This window comes from Salmo salar, chromosome 05 (genome assembly GCF_965601325.2).
Source record: "Salmo salar chromosome 05, fSalSal1, whole genome shotgun sequence".
Taxonomy (NCBI): Eukaryota; Metazoa; Chordata; class Actinopteri; order Salmoniformes; family Salmonidae; genus Salmo; species Salmo salar.
In genome coordinates this window covers 89,193,876-89,204,858 of record NC_138295.1, presented here as the reverse complement: position 1 = coordinate 89,204,858, position 10,983 = coordinate 89,193,876, and the positions used below count along the sequence as shown (strand labels likewise).

Below are 10,983 nucleotides of genomic sequence, written 5' to 3'. Positions count from 1 at the left end.
CCCATACATGGCACACCCTATTCCCCATGGGCCCCACCCTATTCCCCTCTCCTATCACAGGCCTTCCTTGTCCTATTTATCAGATAGGCAAAGCTATTGCAGATTACTTTTAGGTTATTAATATCTTTCTGAGCATTAAATTACAGTGCATTCTGTGTCAGAGCCTGCTTTTATGCTTTTTTACATACAGTCACACATGTTTGACTGTGGTCAAGAGGCTTGGGTCTGTCTGTCTGTCTGTCTGTTGTACCAGAATACTAGTACTGTGTGTAGCATCACCACCAAGTAGCTGTTGTGTACACTTTTATCGTACGCTAGATGGCGTACCAGAGCAACCTAAAATATATACGTTTAGAGCATTGTAGACGTATCATTCTGCTATACAGCTGGATATTAGAGAACAAATAATGGGGTTAGGTAGAACATATTGAATGTGACATAAGTGTGTTCCCGCCGGCTGTTTAAATGGTTCTGAGACCCGCCCCTGTTCTCACAGAACCACTGTGACGCTAGGTCCCCATGGAGACAGAGGAGGGAGAAATGTCATTGTTTTAAAATCACATGGACCGACTTTTGATCGCTCTGTCTGTGTGCAATAAAATAGCTACAAACAATGTGAAATTGCCAAATATTGCTCATAAAAGTATCCAGGAGCTGCTGGCGACCAAGCAGTTTAAGATACCATCGGTAGCTTGGAGACGGTAAGCCTCTATCAAATGAAATATGAATTTGCATGCAAGAGCTAGTCTAACATTACTGTGGTTTAGTAACGTTACGGATGTAGCTATCTAACGTTAGCTAGCTTAGTGCTAGTTAGCTTGCCCGTAACAACAGTGGCGGTCTGTTTATGATTGTCAGGGTGGTCTTTGTAACTAGCTACCATGCAGACTGTAAACTTGCGTTGTGTGCTAACTAGCTAACGATGAACCATGTGAAGATTCTTGAAACAGGCTTAGTGTTTTGATGGCAACAGGTTAGCATTTTTAAGGTGATGCGCAGTCCTTGTGCTTCTTCCTTGAATCAAACAATTTTAGAAGCTTTCTTGCTATTGAGGTTGGCTATACAAATGCTGTTACACACGAAAAGTCTAATCTTATTTCTACCGCAATGATTCGTTTTTCCTGAAAATGCCCGGCTCGCTGAGATGTAAATACATTCTTGCTCCAGTCCTTTGTTTACTTTAGTTAATGATGGCACACTAACGTTATGCCCATTTTTATGCAACTTGATGGAGGAACTCTCCCTAAAACCTCGAGTCCAGCTTGTATACACTGCAGGGTAAGGTCGCTGCTCCCAGTTTTATTTCAGATCAAGATACTGATGACATTTAACAGCACCAGACAAGATTATATTTATGCATATAGACAATTAGACATAGTGCTGCTGTTTTCTCATTCTCAAAATGTCCAAAGCTGATTGTAGATTTACTATTGATATTTTAAAAGCAGTTATACAACCATGTACAGCAGCTAAATCCCTTTCACTTCACGAAATGTTCTATATCCAATCAGTGAAATAAATCCTGATTTGGGCCTCCCGAGGGGCGCAGTGGTCTAAGGCACTGTATCTCAGTGCAAGAAATGTCACTACAGGCCCTGGTTCGAATCCAGGCTGTATCGCATCCGGCCGTGATTGGGAGTCCCATAGGGCGGCGCACAATTGGCCCAGTGTCGTCCGGGTTTGGCCGGAGTAGGCTGTCATTGTAAATGAGAATTTGTTCTTAACTGACTTGCCTAGTTAAATTAAGGTATCCTTTAAAACGATCCTTTTAATATCATGGATGGTCAGTCTTTGCATCCATAGCTCTGGCTAGAGTAGTAAAAAAAATCTGTCCCATCCCTTTGCTTTTTTGTGAAACAGTGACGGGGAGAGGCTTTGTTATTGTTTCAACTGCTGATTGCTGCTTTAAGAACCTTTTGGCCTTTTGCAAGTAACAGTGTTAGACTAGGATAAATCTGTCGTGAAAAAGTTATTGTGCTGTATTTCAAAATACCCCTGTATACATTTAAGTTTACCTCACCGGCTGCAAGTGGTTATGAAAAGTGGGTGTGATTGGAATAGCATAGTGTCGGCTAGCAGGTAGCTGTAGATGTTTCTGTTAAAGTACTCTGCTCTGTTGTCACAGCTGTGCACAGGTGTGTGTGAAGCAGCAACCTGGTGAGAGGGTGGGCATCTCATCTGCCCTGTTGATTACTTCTCCAGTCTTTCCCACAGGAAGACTTTCACATAGCATTCTCTCTCTGTTTTACTGAGGCTGTGGTACTATTGTCCAGACTGACTTCATTACAGGCTACTGCTGTGGTTTGTGGTCCCGGTGGGTCTCCAATATGTTTCTTCTGTCATATAGGCCTAACAGCAGGAAGCGCAGAGGCCTGGGAATAACTCTCCTCTTCTTTCTTGGTTTTCTGTGTTCCTTCCTAAAGGAAGTCATGCTTAGGACAGACTCAAACTCAAGCCTCTATTGTGGCCACATTTTTTCCCGATGGGCCTTGGTCCAAAGTAGTGCACTATATAGAGTATCCCTATAGGGTGCCATTTGGGATGCAGCCCCCATGTGTAATTATAAAGAACCTGTCCCTCTAGTGCTGAGGGTGATGACGGCAGCTCTTTTTGATATAGGTCCTGAGTAGAGGCTAGGTCACAGTGGAAACTCTCCTTATGCATTAAGCCCTGTTCTAGTCACCCTGCTGCTTTGCCCACTGACCTGGCTCAACCTCATTGTTTCCCCCCTTACTGTGACACCGGCTTCTCTCTGCTGGTTGTAAACCAGGAAGGTGTGAGGAGGGAGGCCCACCCCAGTTTGTCACACAGCGGCCGGCATCCCAAATGATACCTTATTCCCAGCTTCTGACCAGGGCCCTATGGGGGCACTACATAGGGAATAGGGTGGCGTTTTGAGATGTAGCCACAGCCTACCTAATCAACCGCTGGCTCAGGAAGGGGGAGGGGAGGGAAGGGTGGAGCCCCCGCCCCCCCACCGCTGGCTCAGGAAGGGCCAGGGGAGGGAAGGGTGGAGCCCCCGCCCCCCCCACCGCTGGCTCAGGAAGGGCCAGGGGAGGGAAGGGGGGAGCCCCCGCCCACCACCGCTGTGCAGGGGTGTCCTAACAGTTGAATGTGTCAGTCCTCACTCATGGCATCGACAACCAATGACGTAAATGGCTGCCATGGGGCAAGGGGTGGCTTCCTCCGCTTAAGTAATCCTGATACGCCCCTTTTATTGGGAAAATATGAGGCCCTGGAAAATGCATCAAGAAGGACTGGTGGGTGGTGGATGTGCTGGCACACACTCTGTGTGGAACTTGTTGGGGGGCACAAGCAAAGTTTCCCTGATGCTGGAAACAGAGCTACAATTCAATCTATGAAGAAATGATTAGCTCTAAAAGCATGGAAACCTCGCAAATGATCTCGCTTTCCCTTGCAAATGATATCCCTGTACGCACTTGATTTCTAAGTTGGATTATTCCGTTGTGTTAGACCCTTTTATTTTTGATGCAGTTAAAGCGGTTGCGTATGGCTGAGTCAAGTGATCCGAACTCATGAGGAGGCCTCTTCTGGGAATTCAGCTTTGTTCTCAAAGCCCCCTGGGATCAGTCACTCTTGACAGTAGTGAGAGAACCTGTTACTTTGTGGCTGGTATTACCCCCCAGGTCACTCTTGACAGAAGTGAGGGAACCTGTTACTTTGTGGCTGATAATACCCCCCCAGGTCACTCTTGACAGAAGTGAGGGAACCTGTTACTTTGTGGCTGGTATTATCCCCCCAGGTCACTCTTGACAGTAGTGAGGGAACCTGTTACTTTGTGGCTGGTATTACCTCCCCAGGTCACTCTTGACAGTAGTGAGGGAACCTGTTACTTTGTGGCTGATAATACCCCCCCAGGTCACTCTTGACAGAAGTGAGGGAACCTGTTACTTTGTGGCTGGTATTACCCCCCCAGGTCACTCTTGACAGAAGTGAGAGAACCTGTTACTTTGTGGCTGGTAATAACCCCCCAGGTCACTGTTGACAGAAGTGAGGGAACCTGTTACTTTGTGGCTGATAATACCCCCCCAGGTCACTGTTGACAGAAGTGAGGGAACCTGTTACTTTGTGGCTGGTAATACCCCCCAGGTCACTGTTGACAGAAGTGAGGGAACCTGTTACTTTGTGGCTGGTATTACCCCCCCAGGTCACTCTTGACAGAAGTGAGGGAACCTGTTACTTTGTGGCTGGTAATACCCCCCCAGGTCACTCTAGACAGAAGTGAGGGAACCTGTTACTTTGTGGCTGGTAATACCCCCCCAGGTCACTGTTGACAGTAGTGAGGGAACCTGTTACTTTGTGGCTGGTAATACCCCCCCAGGTCACTGTTGACAGAAGTGAGGGAACCTGTTACTTTGTGGCTGATAATACCCCCCCAGGTCACTCTTGACAGAAGTGAGGGAACCTGTTACTTTGTGGCTGGTAATACCCCCCCAGGTCACTGTTGACAGTAGTGAGGGAACCTGTTACTTTGTGGCTGGTAATAACCCCCCAGGTCACTGTTGACAGAAGTGAGGGAACCTGTTACTTTGTGGCTGGTAATACCCCCCCAGGTCACTGTTGACAGTAGTGAGGGAACCTGTTACTTTGTGGCTGGTAATACCCCCCCAGGTCACTCTTGACAGTAGTGAGGGAACCTGTTACTTTGTGGCTGGTAATACTCCCCCAGGTCACTCTTGACAGTAGTGAGGGAACCTGTTACTTTGTGGCTGGTAATACCCCCCCCAGGTCACTGTTGACAGAAGTGAGGGAACCTGTTACTTTGTGGCTGGTAATACCCCCCCCCCCCCCCCCCAGGTCACTGTTGACAGAAGTGAGAGAACCTGTTACTTTGTGGCTGGTAATACCCCCCCAGGTCACTCTTGACAGAAGTGAGAGAACCTGTTACTTTGTGGCTGGTAATACCCCCCCAGGTCACTCTTGATAGAAGTGAGGGAACCTGTTACTTTGTGGCTGATAATACCCCCCCAGGTCACTCTTGACAGTAGTGAGGGAACCTGTTACTTTGTGGCTGGTAATACCCCCCCAGGTCACTCTTGACAGTAGTGAGGGAACCTGTTACTTTGTGGCTGGTAATACTCCCCCAGGTCACTCTTGACAGTAGTGAGGGAACCTGTTACTTTGTGGCTGGTAATACCCCCCCCAGGTCACTGTTGACAGAAGTGAGGGAACCTGTTACTTTGTGGCTGGTAATACCCCCCCCCCCCCCCAGGTCACTGTTGACAGAAGTGAGAGAACCTGTTACTTTGTGGCTGGTAATACCCCCCCAGGTCACTCTTGACAGAAGTGAGAGAACCTGTTACTTTGTGGCTGGTAATACCCCCCCAGGTCACTCTTGATAGAAGTGAGGGAACCTGTTACTTTGTGGCTGATAATACCCCCCCAGGTCACTCTTGACAGTAGTGAGAGAACCTGTTACTTTGTGGCTGGTAATACCCCCCCCAGGTCACTCTTGACAGAAGTGAGGGAACCTGTTACTTTGTGGCTGATAATACCCCCCCAGGTCACTCTTGACAGAAGTGAGGGAACCTGTTACTTTGTGGCTGGTAATACCCCCCTAGGTCACTCTTGACAGAAGTGAGGGAACCTGTTACTTTGTGGCTGGTAATACCTCCCCAGGTCACTGTTGACAGAAGTGAGAGAACCTGTTACTTTGTGGCTGGTAATACCCCCCCAGGTCACTGTTGACAGAAGTGAGGGAACCTGTTACTTTGTGGCTGGTAATACCCCCCCAGGTCACTCTTGACAGAAGTGAGGGAACCTGTTACTTTGTGGCTGGTAATACCCCCCCAGGTCACTGTTGACAGAAGTGAGAGAACCTGTTACTTTGTGGCTGGTAATACCCCCCCCAGGTCACTGTTGACAGTAGTGAGGGAACCTGTTACTTTGTGGCTGGTATTACCCCCCCAGGTCACTGTTGACAGAAGTGAGAGAACCTGTTACTTTGTGGCTGGTATTACCTCCCCAGGTCACTCTAGACAGAAGTGAGGGAACCTGTTACTTTGTGGCTGATAATACCCCCCCAGGTCACTCTTGACAGAAGTGAGGGAACCTGTTACTTTGTGGCTGGTAATACCCCCCTAGGTCACTCTTGACAGAAGTGAGGGAACCTGTTACTTTGTGGCTGGTAATACCTCCCCAGGTCACTGTTGACAGAAGTGAGAGAACCGGTTACTTTGTGGCTGGTAATACCCCCCCAGGTCACTGTTGACAGAAGTGAGGGAACCTGTTACTTTGTGGCTGGTAATACCCCCCCAGGTCACTCTTGACAGAAGTGAGGGAACCTGTTACTTTGTGGCTGGTAATACCCCCCCAGGTCACTGTTGACAGAAGTGAGAGAACCTGTTACTTTGTGGCTGGTAATACCCCCCCAGGTCACTGTTGACAGTAGTGAGGGAACCTGTTACTTTGTGGCTGGTAATACCCCCCTAGGTCACTCTTGACAGAAGTGAGGGAACCTGTTACTTTGTGGCTGGTAATACCTCCCCAGGTCACTGTTGACAGAAGTGAGAGAACCTGTTACTTTGTGGCTGGTAATACCCCCCCAGGTCACTGTTGACAGAAGTGAGGGAACCTGTTACTTTGTGGCTGGTAATACCCCCCCAGGTCACTCTTGACAGAAGTGAGGGAACCTGTTACTTTGTGGCTGGTAATACCCCCCCAGGTCACTGTTGACAGAAGTGAGAGAACCTGTTACTTTGTGGCTGGTAATACCCCCCCAGGTCACTGTTGACAGAAGTGAGAGAACCTGTTACTTTGTGGCTGGTAATACCCCCCCAGGTCACTGTTGACAGTAGTGAGGGAACCTGTTACTTTGTGGCTGGTATTACCCCCCCAGGTCACTGTTGACAGAAGTGAGAGAACCTGTTACTTTGTGGCTGGTATTACCTCCCCAGGTCACTCTAGACAGAAGTGAGGGAACCTGTTACTTTGTGGCTGATAATACCCCCCCAGGTCACTCTTGACAGAAGTGAGGGAACCTGTTACTTTGTGGCTGGTAATACCCCCCTAGGTCACTCTTGACAGAAGTGAGGGAACCTGTTACTTTGTGGCTGGTAATACCTCCCCAGGTCACTGTTGACAGAAGTGAGAGAACCGGTTACTTTGTGGCTGGTAATACCCCCCCAGGTCACTGTTGACAGAAGTGAGGGAACCTGTTACTTTGTGGCTGGTAATACCCCCCCAGGTCACTCTTGACAGAAGTGAGGGAACCTGTTACTTTGTGGCTGGTAATACCCCCCCAGGTCACTGTTGACAGAAGTGAGAGAACCTGTTACTTTGTGGCTGGTAATACCCCCCCAGGTCACTGTTGACAGTAGTGAGGGAACCTGTTACTTTGTGGCTGGTAATACCCCCCTAGGTCACTCTTGACAGAAGTGAGGGAACCTGTTACTTTGTGGCTGGTAATACCCCCCCAGGTCACTGTTGACAGAAGTGAGAGAACCTGTTACTTTGTGGCTGGTAATACCCCCCCAGGTCACTGTTGACAGTAGTGAGGGAACCTGTTACTTTGTGGCTGGTATTACCTCCCCAGGTCACTCTAGACAGAAGTGAGGGAACCTGTTACTTTGTGGCTGATAATACCCCCCCCCCCCCCCCCCCCAGGTCACTGTTGACAGTAGTGAGGGAACCTGTTACTTTGTGGCTGGCTGGTAATAACGCCCCAGGTTCATAGCAGAACCAGCCATGTTGCCCCGAGCCAAGTTTCACAGCTACAGCTCAAATGGCACCCTATTACCTATTTAGTGCACCACTTTTGACCAGGACTAGGGCCCATAGGCCTTGGTCAAAGTAGTGCACTATATAGTGAATAGGGTGCCATTTGTTAATTGGCCCTCCATCTGACTTTCCCCTGGCCTTCTGCATGCAGGACCTGGCTCCCAGCCAACCAACCGCTCTGTTAAAGAAGCATAAAGAGACAGAATACAACTGGTGGAGCTTTGGGACTCGTATGGGAGCCTAATAAATGGTTATGTTAGGATTCCCTAAGGAGCAGGCCTTCCCTTTCCTCAAATTGGCATTTTGGAGCACTAATTGGGCACAGACATCACAGCCCAGGCAAGCCCACTGGTACGCACGTACACTCTCAAAAAGAGAGGCAAGCAGGAAGCACATTGTTTTAAAAGGGAACTTTTTCTGGAAGCGCAAATAGGTTCCTGACCCATTTGGATCGACCACTCTGAAAGGTGAGATCTCCGTTAAGTTTAAGTTTGAAACTATTCTTGTTATTTCTGCTTGTTACAGTGCAAACTGTACGGCAGAGCTTTCTGCTTTTCAGTTTTTGTTCTGTAATGATATGGTCTTTGACTTTTATAGAAAGTTTAGCCTCATGGCAAAGTAATTGCAGGCATTGCACCGATGCTTCTTAGAATTACAGAGCTGTATGTCTCATTGTGCTGTGTGGATATAGATGTCCTTCATGAATTACAGAGCTCTATGTCTCATTGTGCTGTGTGGATATAGATGTCCTTCATGAATTACAGAGCTGTTCATCTCATTGTGCTGTGTGGATATAGATGTCCTTCATGAATTACAGAGCTGTATGTCTCATTGTGCTGTGTGGATATAGATGTCCTTCATGAATTACAGAGCTGTATGTCTCATTGTGCTGTGTGGATATAGATGTCCTTCATGAATTACAGAGCTGTATGTCTCATTGTGCTGTGTGGATATAGATGTCCTTCATGAATTACAGAGCTGTATGTCTCATTGTGCTGTGTGGATATAGATGTTCTTCATGAATTACAGAGCTGTTCGTCTCATTGTGCTGTGTGGATATAGATGTCCTTCATGAATTACAGAGCTGTGCGTCTCATTGTGCTGTGTGGATATAGATGTCCTTCATGAATTACAGAGTCATTGTGCTGTGTGGATATAGATGTCCTTCATGAATTACAGAGCTGTATGTCTCATTGTGCTGTGTGGATATAGATGTCCTTCATGAATTACAGAGCTCTATGTCTCATTGTGCTGTGTGGATATAGATGTCCTTCATGAATTACAGAGCTGTACGTCTCATTGTGCTGTGTGGATATAGATGTCCTTCATGAATTACAGAGCTGTATGTCTCATTGTGCTGTGTGGATATAGATGTTCTTCATGAATTACAGAGCTGTTCGTCTCATTGTGCTGTGTGGATATAGATGTCCTTCATGAATTACAGAGTCATTGTGCTGTGTGGATATAGATGTCCTTCATGAATTACAGAGCTGTATGTCTCATTGTGCTGTGTGGATATAGATGTCCTTCATGAATTACAGAGCTGTGCGTCTCATTGTGCTGTGTGGATATAGATGTCCTTCATGAATTACAGAGTCATTGTGCTGTGTGGATATAGATGTCCTTCATGAATTACAGAGCTGTATGTCTCATTGTGCTGTGTGGATATAGATGTCCTTCATGAATTACAGAGCTGTATGTCTCATTGTGCTGTGTGGATATAGATGTCCTTCATGAATTACAGAGCTGTACGTCTCATTGTGCTGTGTGGATATAGAAGTCCTTCATGAATTGTTAACAGGGTAAGTCAGTCAATTGGTATTTAGGAACATCCTCAGTAATTTAAGGCTTGTCATTGTGGAGACATGTTGGACATTTTTCTCCTACTGTAGCTTGTTGTATTTTTTTTCTCCTGCGGTAGCTTGTTGTATTTTCCTCCTACTGTAGCTTGTTGTATTTTCTCCTTCTCTAGCTTTGTCTCCCAGTGTATGATGTAATCTTCTGCAGGATTAATGAACTTAGTGCAAGAGATTCCCAAGCAAGTGACTGAAGAAGTTCAACCAAGCCATGAGGGAAAACTCAACGCAGGCCTCTGAAGTTCAGGAGGTTCCTTCAAGCCTGCAGGCAGCTGCACAGTTTAGGCTAGTTAGCATTATAGCATTATCTCCAGAAAACTCCAGAGTCATACTAACTCATTTAAATGTTGCTGTTGCTCACAGAGGTCTTCTTGACCTGGCTCCTCTTTCATCTGGTTCTCTCACCCTCATCTGATATATTCCATCTGACATGGCCTTTTTAATGACACTCTGGGGAGGGGATTCTCCAGACACTCCTAATCTTGATTTATGAAGTGCCAGTGAGCCTTTACTCGAGGGAGTGTGCGCTCGCTTGTCTGCTGATGGACGGCTGTCATTTGTGTGTCCTAAATGGCACCCTGTTAACTACATAGTGCACTGCTTATAGGGCTTTGGTCAAAAGCAGTGAACTATATAGGGATTTGGGTGGTGTTTGAGACGCAGCCACTGTGTGTGTGTACTCTGCTGGCTAGTGTCAGCCAAGCCTCAGAGGACCCCATAGCATAGACAGGCACCACAGAGATACAATGAAGGGAAATGCTTCCTGTGGGGGATCCCGCCAAGTTCTGCCACACTTGGCTAAATCAGATGTGATATTTTTGGAATTTTGTGTTGGGAGGAGGTGTGTGAAGCAATTGTATTTGTCATCTGCAAAGAGCTCAGAGCACTGGCATATTTGCCTGTGTTTATGGAAGGCTTTGAGGCAGTGAAGCTATATTTAAGATCACCTCTGGAGTCCTTAAGGGTGGAAAGTGCCAGTGCCTGCTGGTGCCTGTTTTGACTGGCAACACTGTAGAGCTGTCAGATGAGTACACGAATGCCAGCCTCTCTTAACCTGATATCTAATCTTGAAAACTGGCACAAAGACCATGGTACGGTTGTCAGCTTTCTTAGACGGGTAAAAACCCTAAGTGTTGCTTTGCTGCTGACCTCACATTCTCCCTCCAGAGAACTAGGCTAACTAGTACCTGGATCACCTCACATTCTCCCCTCCAGAGAACTAGGCTAACTAGTACCGGGATCACCTCACATTCTCCCCTCCAGAGAACTAGGCTAACTAGTACCAGGATCACCTCACATTCTCCCCTCCAGGGAACTAGGCTAACTAGTACCCGGGATCACCTCACATTCTCCCCTCCAGGGAACTAGGCTAACTAGTACCGGGATC

The 10,983-nt window shown here is 47.2% G+C and overlaps 1 protein-coding gene across 2 annotated transcripts in view; it reads left to right on the top strand.

Annotated features, from left to right (window-relative positions):
• Positions 1-398: 398 nt before the first annotated feature.
• LOC106591203 (protein tyrosine phosphatase type IVA 3) overlaps positions 399-10,983 on the top strand; it is a 71,775-nt gene continuing 61,190 nt past the window's right edge. The window contains exon 1 of one of the 2 annotated variants that reach the window (XM_082975918.1): positions 399-701. The gene's annotated coding sequence lies outside the window, so the exon portion shown is untranslated. Of the gene's footprint in view, positions 702-8,096; positions 8,208-10,983 lie in introns of those variants that run through there. The other variant, XM_082975920.1, reaches the window with a different exon arrangement.